The sequence below is a fragment of the Schistocerca nitens genome, chromosome 7 (genome assembly GCF_023898315.1).
Source record: "Schistocerca nitens isolate TAMUIC-IGC-003100 chromosome 7, iqSchNite1.1, whole genome shotgun sequence".
NCBI classification, from domain to species: Eukaryota; Metazoa; Arthropoda; class Insecta; order Orthoptera; family Acrididae; genus Schistocerca; species Schistocerca nitens.
The window spans coordinates 394,226,646-394,239,231 of record NC_064620.1 but is presented as its reverse complement, the minus strand read 5'-3'; the positions used below and the strand labels follow the sequence as shown (position 1 = coordinate 394,239,231).

Genomic DNA, 12,586 nt, shown 5'->3' with positions numbered 1-12,586 from the left:
GCAATAGCGTTCTGGGCGAACAGAGTATGTTACTATTTTAACTATGAAAAACCACTGTATGTTAAAGAATAAGTATCTATATGAGAATAAATTACCCTCACAGCATCAAGATTGGACGCCATTTTCTTTAAAAGTGTGCTCAGCTCATCAGTCACAAGACTGAATTGATGCAATATTCCATGCAAGTCCATCCTGTGACAGCCTCTTCACCTGCGCATAACTATCGCAAGCTACGTCCCTTTCAACCTGCTTGCTGTAGTCAAGTCTTGTTCTCCCGTTACAGTTTTCCATCCGCACATCTCTCCTTTACCAAAATGACGAATTATTGATGCCTCAGAATGTGTCCTTTTAGTCGAAGCCTTGTTTTCGTCAAGATGTGCCATAAATTTATTTTTCCGCAATTCGATTCAGTACCTCTTCAATAGGTATGTGATCTACCCATCTAATTTTCAGCATTCCTCTGTAGCACCACGGCCAAAGGCCTTTGCGCAGTGGTAACACCGGTGCCCGTCAGATCACCGAAGTTAAGCGCTGTCGGGCTGGACTAGCACTTGGATGGGTGACCATCCGGGTATGCCGAGTGCTTTTGGCAAGCGGGGTGCACTCAGCCCCTGTGAGGCAAATTGAGAGATACTCAATCGAAAAGTAGAGGCTCGGGTCTCGTAAGCTGACAACGACCGGGAATGCAGTGTGCTAATCACATGCCTCTCCATTTCTGCGTCCATTCACGCCTATAGGCTGAGGATGACACGGCAGTTGGTCGGTACATTTGGGCCTACCGAGACCTGTTCGGACAGAGTTTAGTTTAGTCTGTAGCACCATTTTTCAAAAGCTTCTATTCTCTTCTTATCTACACTGTTTCACTTCCATACATTCCTAATCTCCAGAAAATATGTTTAGAAAAAATTTTCTAAGACTTAACTTATGCCGGCCAAAGTAGTCGAGCGGTTCTGGGCGCGTCAGTCTGGAACCGCGCGACCGCTACGGTCGCAGGTTCGAATCCTGCCTCGGGCATGGATGTGTGTGATGTCCTTAGGTTAGTTAGGTTTAAGTAGTTCTAAGTTCTAGGGGACTCAGTTCTAGGGGACCTCAGCTGTTAAGTCCCATAGTTCTCAGAGCCATTTGAACTTAACTTATATCCCATGTCAACAAATTTCTCTCCTTCTGAAACGATTTGCCATTACCGGTCCACATTTTATATGCTCTCTATTTTGCCTATAGTTATTTTGCTACCTAGATATCAAAACTCATCAACTAATTCAAATGTCTCGCTTCCTAACCTAATTCCCTCAGCATCACCTGATTTAATTCGACTACATTCCATTATATTGTTGATATTCCTCTTGCATCCTCCTTTCAAGACACTGTCCATTCAACTGCTCTTTCAAATCCCTTGCTGTCTCTGACAGAATTACAATGTCATCGGCAATCCTCAAAATTTTTATCTTCTTTCTAAACTTTACTTCGTTCGCCAATTTTTCTTTGGGTTACTTTGCTGCTAGCTCAATGTCCAGATTGAATAACACCAGGGATAAGCTACAGCCCAAATGTTCTCACTGTTTACGCCCCCACTGCTTCCCTTTCATACCTTTTCGTCTTTTCTAACGCCTGTCTGGTTTTCTATTACATACGTTTCACTTCCTGTGTATTACCTCTGCTACTTTCAAAATTTCGAAGAGTACAATCCAGTCAACATTGTCAAAAGCTTTCTCTAAGTCTACAAAAGCTATAAGAGTAGGTTTGTCTTTCATTGCACTATCTTCTACGATAAGTTATAGGTTCAGTATTACTCCCGCATTCCACTGTTTCTCTGGAACCCAAACTGATCTTGCCCGAGTTCTGCATCCACCAGTTTTTCCATTCTTCTGTAAATACATTGACGGAAAAAGTCGGAACACCAAGAAATAACTAATGGAGAGTAATGAAATTTCAAAAAGACGTTTATCTATGTAACATGTTTAAATGATTAACGTTGCAAGATCATAAGTTGACGTAAGCGCCAGATAAGCCATCGAAAATGTGGAATCCTGGTTCATGCAAGCAAGCAAACGTGAATGAATTGTGTTACACTCTTGCCGGGTGTCAGTTTATGGGATTCCATGCCTGTCGTACTTGGTCAGTCAATACAGGAACGGTTACTGCTGATTGCGGACGATGCTGGAGGTATCCTCCGATGGTGTCCCACATGTGCTCAATTGGAGAAATATCTGGTGATCGAGCAGGCCAAGACATCATGTCGATAATATGTAGAGCATGTTGGGTTACAACAGCGGTATGCGGACGAGCGTTTTCCTGTTGGGGAACACCCACTGGAATGCTCTACATCTACATCTAAGTGATTACTCTGCTATTCACAATAAAGTGCCTGCAGAGGGTTCAATGAACCACCTTCAAACTGTCTCTCTACCGTTCCACTCTCGAACGGCACGCGGGAAAAACGAGCAGTTAAATTTTTCTGTGCGAGCCCTGATTTCTCTTATTTTACCGTGATGATCATTTCTCCCTATGTAGATGGGTGGCAACAGAATGTTTTCACAATCGGAGGACAAAACTGGTGACTGAAATTTCATGAGAAGATCCCGTCGCAACGAAAAACGCCTTTGTTCTAATGATTGCCACTCCAATTCACGTATCATGTCTGTGACAGCCTCGTGATGACTGGGTGTTGTGTAATGTCCTTAGGTTAGTTAGGTTTAAGTAGTTCTAAGTTCTAGTGGCCGCGCGGTTCTGGCGCTGCAGTCTGGAACCGCGAGACCGCTACGGTCGCAGGTTCGAATCCTGCCTCGGGCATGGATGTGTGTGATGTCCTTAGGTTAGTTAGGTTTAACTAGTTCTAAGTTCTAGGGGACTAATGACCTCAGCAGTTGAGTCCCATAGTGCTCAGAGCCATTTGAACCAATCTAAGTTCTAGCGTACTGATGACCATACATGTTAAGTCCCATGGTGCTCAGAGCCATTTGAACCATTTTTTTGTCTGTGACACTATCTCCCCTATTTCGCGATAGTAAAAAACGAGCTGCCCTTCTTTGTACTTTTTCAATGTCATCCGTCAGTCCCACCTGATGCGGATCCCGCACAGCACAGCAATGCTCCAGAATAGGGCGGACAAGCGTGGTGTAAGCAGTCTCTTTAGTAGACCTGTTGCACTTTCTAAGCGTTCTGCCAATGAATCGCAGTCTTTGGTTTGCTCTACCCACAATATTATCTATGTGATCGTTCCAATTTAGGTTATTTATAATTGTAATCACTAAGTATGTAGTTGAATTTACGGCCTTCAGATTTGTGTGACTTACCACGTAATCGAAATTTAGCTGATTTATTTTAACACTCACGTGAATTACTTCACACTTTTCCTTATTCAGGGTCAACTGCCACTTTTCGCACCATACAGATATCTTATCTAAGTGATTTTGCAAGTCGTTTTGATCATCTGATGACTTTACAAGACGGTAAACGACAGCATCATCTGCTAACAATCTAAGACGGCTACTAAGATTGTCTCCTACGTCGTTAATATAGATCAGGAATAGTAGAGGACCTGTAACACTTCCTTGGGGAACGCCGGATATTACTTCTGTTTTACTCGATGACTTACCGTCTATTAGTACGACCTCTGACCTTTCTGACAGGAAATCACGAATCCAGTCGCACAACTGAGGCGATATTCCGTAGGAACGCAGTTTGGTTAGAAGACGCTTGTGAGGAACGGTGTCGAAAGCCTTCTGGAAATCTAAAAATATGGAATCAATTTGACATCCCCTGTCGATAGCACTTATTAATTCATGAGTATAAAGAGCTAGTTGTGTTTCACAAGAACGATATTTTCTAAAACCGTGCTGAGTATGTGTCAATAAATCGTTTTCTTCGAGGTACTTCATAATGTTCGAATACAGTATATGTTCCAAAACCCTACCGCAGAGCGACGTTAGTGATATAGGCCAGTAATTTAGCGGATTACTCCTACTTCCCTTTTTGGGTATTGGTGTGACTTGAGCAATTTTCCAGTCTTTAGGTACGGATCTTTCTGTGAGCGAGTGGTTGTATATGATTACTAAATATGGAGCTATTTTATCGGGATACTCTGAGAGGAACGTGACTGGTGATTTAAGCTGCTTCGTTACTACGAGGATATCTACTCTGTTCTTGATTGGAATTCAGGAATAGCAACATAACAGGTCGAATCACTTGATTGACGTACAAATTTGCAGTCAGGGTGCTTGGGATAACCACGAGAATGCTATTGATGTAATGCGAAATCGCACCCTGACCACAGCTCCAGCTGTAGGCCCAGTGTGTCTGGCACGTAGAAAGATTGATTGCAGCCCTCAACTGGCCTCCTTCTAACCAGCACATGGCCATCACTGTCACCGAGGCAGCATCAGTGTTCATCAGGAAACACAACAGATCTCCACCGTGCCCTACGATGAGCTCTCGCTTGACACCACTAAAGTCGCAAATGGCCGTGGTTGGGGTTCAGTGGAATGCACGCTACAGGGCGTCCAGCTCGGAGCTGACCTTGGAGTAACCGATTTGTAACAGTTCGTTGTATCACAGTGCTACCAAATGCTGCTCTAATTGCTGCTGCAGATGCAGTGCGACGCGCCAGAGCCATACGCCGAAAACAATTGTCTTCCTCTCGGTAGTGTCACATGACCGTAGGGAGTCTAGGCTTCTCGCGATCGTACATAATCGTGACTAGCGCTGCCAGCAGTCATGCGCAGTGGCTACATTCCTGCCAAGTGTTTTGCAGTATCGCAGAAGGAACATGCAGCTTCTCGTAGCTCTGTTACACTACCTCGATCAGTAAAGTGTTGATAGTGGCGTCTTTGACACCTTAAGGGCATTCTTGACTAACATCAACTCACCATGTCCAATCAGCGTGTATTTAAAGAAAATCTGATTTGCATCCTCATAATAGAACTACTAGCGCCACTCTTATCTGAACAGACTTCATCTTTCAGATGTAGAAACTCGCCTACCAACTTTCGTTTATGTCGCACAACTCCTTCTTGGTGCTGTGACGTTTTTCCATCAGTGTAATTCGTGTCAGTGTTTTGTAACCATTATTTATTATACAGATAATTATGTAATATTCACACCTGTCAGGAGCTGCTTTCTTTCGAACTGGAATTATTACAGTCTTCTTAAAGTCTGAGGGTATTCCCCTGTCTCATATACGTTGCACAGCTGGTGGAATAATTTTGTTATGGCTGGGTTTCCCAAGAACATCTGAATGAAAGTCGTCTGCTTCACGGATTTTGTTTTGGGTGAAGTGGTCTTGCTTTGGATGCGGTCTATCAAACTCGCAGTATCAAATCTCACATCTTATCTTCATATACCTCGTCTTCCCTTTCTGTAACATTGCCTTCAAGTGCATTTCACTCGTACATCCCATGTACATATTCCTTCCATCTTCCACCTATCCCTTCTTTGCGCATTACTGGTTTTCCAACCAAGATCTTTATTTTCATACAGGTGCTTCTCTTTTCTCTAAACGCCTCTTTTAATTTCCCTGTAGCTGTATATGCCTTTACCCTAGCTCTAAATGCTGTTAGAGACTTACATTTGTGTTCTAGCCATTTCCGCTAAGCCGTTTCGCACTTTCTGGCTACCTTATTTCTTAGACGTTTGTATCCCTTTCGCCAGTACCCATTCGTGCATTTTTATATGTTCTCCTTTCATCAGTTACGAAGGGCATTCACTAAGTAATGCAACGCATTTTTTTCTCGACCAGTATAGATTTAAAAAGGCATACAGGCCCTGTCAGTATGGTGGCTTAAGGCCTTCGTATTGATAGGAGATTGTATTGAAAAAACAGGGTTTTGTAGCCAAAAGAGTGGTGAATAATACACTACTGGCCATTAAATTTGCCACACCAAGAATAAATGCAGATGATAAACGGGTATTCATTGGACAAATATGTTATACTAGAACTGACATGTGATTACATTTTCACGCAATTTGGGTGCATAGATCCTGAGAAATCAGTACCCACAACAAACACCTCTGGCCGTAATAACGGCCTTAATACGCCTGGGCATTGAGTCAAATAGAGCTTCAATGGCGTGTACAGGTACAGCTGCCCATGCAGCTTCAACACGATACCACAGTTCATTAAGAGTAGTGACTGGCGTATTGTGACGAGCCAGTTGCTCGGCCACCATTGACCAGACGTTTCCAATTGGTGAGAGATCTGGAGAATGTGCTGGCCAGGGCAGCAGTCGAACATTTTCTGTAACCAGAAAGGGCCGTACAGCACCTGCAACATGCGGTCGTGCATTATCCTGCTGAAATGTAGGGCTTCGCAGGGATCGAATGAAGGGTAAAACTACCGGTCGTAACACATCTGACATGTAACGTCCACTGTTCAAAGTGCCGTCAATGCGAACAAGAGGTGACCGAGACGTGTAACCAATGGCACCCCATACCATCACGCCGGGTGATAAGCCAGTATCGCGATGACGAATACACACTTCCAATGTGCGTTCACCGCGATGTCGCCAAACACGGATGCCACCATCATGATGCTGTAAACAGAACCTGGATTCATCCGAAAAATGACGTTTCGCATTTGTGCAGCCAGGTTCGACGTTGAGTGCACCATCACAGGCGCTCCTGTCTGTGATGCAGCGCGCCGGCCGAAGTGGCCGTGCGGTTAAAGGCGCTGCAGTCTGGAATCGCCTGACCGCTACGGTCGCAGGTTCGAATCCTGCCTAGGGCATGGATGTTTGTGATGTCCTTAGGTTAGTTAGGTTTAACTAGTTCTAAGTTCTAGGGGACTAATGACCTCAGCAGTTGAGTCCCATAGTGCTCAGAGCCATTTGAACCATTTTTGTGATGCAGCGTCAAGGGTAACTGCAGCCATTCTCCGAGCTGATAGTCCATGCTGCTGCAAACGTCGTCGAACTATTCGTGCAGATGGTTATTGTCTTGCAAACGTCCCCATCTGTTGACTCACGGATCGAGACGTGGCTGTACGATCCGTTACAGCCTTGCGGATAAGATGCCTGTCATCTCGACTGCTAGTGATACGAGGCCGTTGGGATCCAGCACGACGTTCCGTATTACCCTCCTGAACCCACAGATTCCATATTCTGCTAACAGTTATTGGATCTCGACCAACGCTAGCAGCAATGTCGCGATGGATAAACCGCAATCGCGATAGGCTACAATCCGACCTTTATCAAAGTCGGAAACGTGATGATAGGCATTTCTCCTCCTTACGCGAGGCATAACAACAACGTTTCACCAGGTAACGCCCGGAAACTGCTGTTTGTGTATTAGAAATCGGTTGGAAAGTTTCCTAATGTCAGCACGTTTTAGGTGTCGCCACCGGCGCCAGCCTTGTGTGAATGCTCTGAAAAGCTAATCATTTGCATATCACAGCATCTTCTTCCTGTCGATTATATTTCGCGTCTGTTGCACGTCATCTTCGTGGTGTAGCAATTTTAATGGCCATTAGTGTATGATGTATTGGAATCCTGAATAAAATCAACTTGCTTTCGGAGAAAAACACTTTGCATTAGTTATTGAATGCCTCTCGTAAGTTCAATGTCTCCACTGATACCCAAGGAAGACTAATCCTTGGCTTTTATCTATTTGATACTCTGCTGTCTTCACAATTTTATCTCTAATAGCTACCCATTCTTCTTCTCAGCATTCCTTTCCCATTTTTCGGGCAATCGTTACCTAACGCTCACTCTGAAATTCTCAGCAACCACTGGTTCTTTCAACTATCTACGTTCCCATCTACTTAATTTACCTCCTTGAAAATTCTTCAGTTAGAGTCAACTTATGCCCTGGGAATTCCTTAAAGTTTAAAATCTGGTTCCGATATCTGCACCTTAGAATTACAGAATCAGTTTTAAACCTTTCATTTCCTCTATGTCTCTTACATGTATGCAACCTTCTTTCATGATTCTTAAATAAACTGTTAGCGATGTTTTGCGTAAAATTCTACTAGGCGGTTCCCTCTTGCACTCCTTTTCCGCAGTCCATAGTCTCCTATCTTTCCTTGTCTTTCTTTACTTGTCCCGTCACACATCACAATTAAATTTTTCTGTCCCTTAACTACCTGAAAAATCTACTTTTATTTCATCATAAATTTTTTCAGTCTCTTCATCATTCCGGAGCTAGTTGGTATATTATCTTGTACCACTATGGTGGCTGATGGCTTTGTTTCTATCTTGGCTATGATAATTCCTTCACTGTGTTTTTCGTAATTGTTTACTCGAATTCCTATTTTCTTATTACCTTTATTTCATTTTCTGTTTGTAACCCTGTACCCACACTACCAGAAGACCTGTTCACCCTCAGACCGAAAGATTAGAATAGCCGAGGACCAACTGCCTCTGTTGATATATCATGTTGGAGACAACTAGAAAGTGAATTATAGTTATATGATATCGTAACATCACATAAGTCTTATTATTCGTCATGAGATATAAACTGTAAAGGTAAGAGATTTAAGATCAGTTAAAAGTACGTTGTCCTCTAATGTCAGTTCTATAAAAGATGCACCAAAGGTGCAATATCGATAGTAATCTTTGCCAGCACTGTAGACTGCCACATCGGAATAGGGCGCCGTTTCCAAGGCAACCCTCGATGTATCTTTGCTAGTAGCGTCTCCCTGTCGATTTAGTAACCTTTGGTGCATCTTCGCAGAATAGAAGTTACAGGGCAACATACTTTTAGCTGATTTTAAACCAAGGAACCTTTATAGTTTATATTTTATGAAGAATAATCATTTATAATGATGTTACAATGTAATTTAATTATAACGTACTTTTTAATCTACTTCTTGTTTTACCTAATCATAGACGTCTTTCTGATTGGCTAGCAATGATGTCACACTCAGGACGATGGGCGTGACCAAGCCTATTTAACAACCGTTCCCTCCTCGTCTGATTAACAGTTATTCCAGCGTCGAGGGGCGGCGCAAGTTGCTTCAAGGAGTTCTGGGTATATTTATGTATTAGTTCTACATTTTGCTGTATTTACTGAGCCCACGTCTTGCTGCATCAGTAGCCGCCCCGTCACCCACGTACTGCTTCACGCGGAGTACCTCATCCATTGGACCAGACAGATGGAAGTCGAAAGGTGTGAGATCCAGGCTGTACGGTGGGTGAGGAATAACACTGTAATGAAGTTTTGTGACCTTTTCTTGGGATGTGCAGAGCTGTGTCAGGCCTTGCGTCGTCATGGAGAAGTTCGTTTGGATTTATGTGGCAGACGAATACGCTGAAGTCCAACAGTGCAGAAATCACAGCTACGTGCGGCCGCCAGCAGGGGGAGTTCGATCAGGTTTGGGCGACCTTCTTGTGAAAGTGACTGACGCCTTGCCCAATTACTCAACGTGCTTTTTTTCACTGCAAGATCTCTTTAGATATTTTGCAAGCGCCTATGAATACCTAAGATGCTCTGGATTTCCTGTAAAAGAAGATCAATGACAGTTCTCTGCTTCGAACGCGCCTTCATTACAGGCACCATTTGAAGGCTACGTACAGCGCTTCCACATATCGGAGCTTCATGGAACTGCAGCGGCTAAAGCGGGAGTGTCCAACAACAAATAACACATTTTTTCAACCGAAATCGGCCGAGAAAAAAAAAAGGGATGCATTACTTATGAAACGCCCCTCGTAGCTTCGTGGTCAGACAGCTTGTGGAATAGGACGAAGTAGTTTTTTTTTTATTTTCTGCTGTCAAATTCCACAAAATTGTTAGGTAAAATTTAAACAAACGTCAGTTTAACAATAAAATTTAAACATATGTCAGTTTAACTATTTTTAAGTGCTCGACTAAGCCGCTGATGCAATAAAGTCTGTCAATGAACATCAAAGAAGGTGAAATGAGGGTAACAATTCATGTAGTCGCAAATTTTTGTACAGTGGTAGGAGGCAGGAGCGTGTAAAACATGCTGGAAATCCTGACCAGTGAGGCTTGATTGTGAGAACGGACGTGAATTTGGAGGTGATTTGGGGGGGGGGGGGGGGGTTGTTTGGAGGAGGAGACCAGACATTGAGGTCATCGGTTCATTAGGGCAGGATGGAGAACGGAGTCGGCAGTGCCCTTTCAAAGAAACCATCCCGCTATTTGCCTCGAGCGATTTAGGGAAATCACGGAAAACCCACATCAGGATGGCCGGAAGCGGGATTGAACCGTCGTCCTCCCGAATGCGAGTCCAGTGTGCTAGCCACTGCGCCACCTAGCTCGGTATTTGGAGGTGACTTTTGTACGTTTTTCTTGAATATCTCTAAAACGACGGCTTCTAGCGAAAACGTATCCCGGTACAAAATTTAACTGCATTAAATTTACTACAAAAAGGGTTCGGTTAATTTTTTCTGTGCGACTAATAGCTTGCGCGTAGCGAGCAAGAGAGTATGAAAACCACCATGTAGGTTTCTGAAGGCCGGATATAACATTGTGGATTGCATAAAAAAACAACTGTAGAGGCAGCTAAAACATTCTGCATTTTGCTTTGAACTGAAACTGTACGTCTGAGGCATGTTCAAAAAATGAATCGAAACGTTCTAGCCAAGTCATGCCGGCAGCACTGTATCCATCGCAAGATTTCAAGTAACCTCTTGGATGCACAGTTTTTATACCTTATTTAATCTCTAAGCTGCTGTTCTTTGAATGGAAGGTGGTATAATGTTTGGCGACTTTGTCAGCGTATGTTTTATGACAGTAATTTGCAGTATGAAATACTATAAGGATCTATCGAGAAAGTGTACGATAACGTTTCACGTTTTGAAGCAAGTTTACGGAGACAACGCTCAAGGCCGAGCACCGTATTACGAGTGGTTCTCCAGGTCGAGATGAGGTCGTTGCCAATTGAAGATGATTCTCGATCGGGAAGGACTTCGCCTTTAACCGGTGGCACTCATAAACTCAATTATCTGGTACACGTCACCGGTTGGCGAATGATTCCTATCAGGAGATTTTAATAGAACGTGCATCAAATTGTAGCTATACTTCTTTCCCGTTTGTCGAACGACGAGCAGGAGGAACACTAAAGGACCATTTCCAAGGAACTTCTTGAACAAGATGACGATATCGAAAAATTGATACGTAGGATCCGGAGGGATGTGTAGGTTAACGACTGAGGACCTACAAGTTCCGAAAAAGTACGACAAGTGCAAAGTTACTGAGGTAGCTCGAAAAGCAAACAATTTAGAACTGAAGATCTACTATTTACGTTTCTAAGTTATTTTGTACAGGTAAATATAGATGAAGGAAGTGTGAGTGGCAAAAACTGTACAAGAGGATCAGTGCCTGAATACGGTAGGAAGGTTCAAATGTGTGTAGATTTAAGTAGTTACACAGAGATGAAGAAACTTGGACAGAAAAGCCTAGTGTGGAGAAGAACATTAAAACAGTTTTCAGATTGAAGAACGCAACATTAGACAGATGGGTACACTCATTAGTCTGCTCTAAGCAGTAAGATACCAGTGTTTCCTGAGAATGGAAACGACCAGTTAGACTGAACTAAAGCAAAGCTTTGTGTTCCATCTTTGTAACTGAAATATCGCGGCAGTTGTTTCTTATTCTCGGGACGAATCGGAGTAATCGACCATCGCTTGTTGTAATCGAACTTGATACAATCTGTCTATACAAAATATGTCAAAAAACATTGCTGATGTATGAAAACGAGAAGGTGTTGAGCTAAAAAACGATTCGGCTATTATTTCATCCGCTTTGTTTGAAAGTTTTCGCCTTTATTAGCTTTTTAATAAATTCCAAGAAATATGTAATTTCGTGCCACAATACCACAGCGATATCTCATTAAAGCTCCTGAGTTACGTAGCATTGTGTAGCGAGTTAGGAAGAATTAAACTTTTTGCTAAATGTCAGAGTTCAGCCTTCTCATCTGCGCGACCTCCACAACCTTTATGGAAATTACGCAGCAACAGAAGCGGGAAAACCACAGTCTTGTCTCGCAAATTGTTTCGTATTTAATCAAAGATTGTAATGCTTTGAAGTTCTCAAAAATTTTATATCTACTAGAAACATTTTATTCGTTACTAACAAAACTGTTGACGCGATTAAAATTTCATATGGTAACGAGAAGGATAAACGAAATAATACTCCAAATCAATACGGCTGGGAAGTAATTATGTGAGGTGCCCTACAATGTTCCGTAGTAGGGCGCTCACTTCTCCTTGGTTACTGCTAATCAATTTTTACGAAATTCTTGCCAGAGGCCAAGCTTGTTTTCTTTGATAATTGTAGAATCATTTTTCTTTTGTAAAGGACTATTAGTGAGCTTTATATAGATAATTCACTGACATTAAACTTTAACATACCTCACTACATGCAGTTCGAAACCTGTAAGACGTTTCCAGCGGTCGTGTGCACGAAATACGGGAACGTGCATATAGGAGACGTTCATATCGTTTTTGGGTTCATACTTCGTAATATAATCCGACCACCTTCTACCGCTAACATCTCCAAATCCAGATTAGCATGGCGTCCCCGTGAAGACACTGGATCAGGCAAGGAGAAAGAAGACGTTTATTATGCGAATGTGAATGAACATTCTTGTACAGAAATCATTATTTGCAGTTTCCTGTTGTGAAATGTGAGT

The 12,586-nt window shown here is 42.8% G+C and overlaps 1 pseudogene; it reads left to right on the top strand.

Moving 5' to 3' along the window:
- Nucleotides 1-473: 473 nt before the first annotated feature.
- LOC126195838 (5S ribosomal RNA) lies at nt 474-592 on the top strand (annotated as a pseudogene).
- Nucleotides 593-12,586: the final 11,994 nt, after the last annotated feature.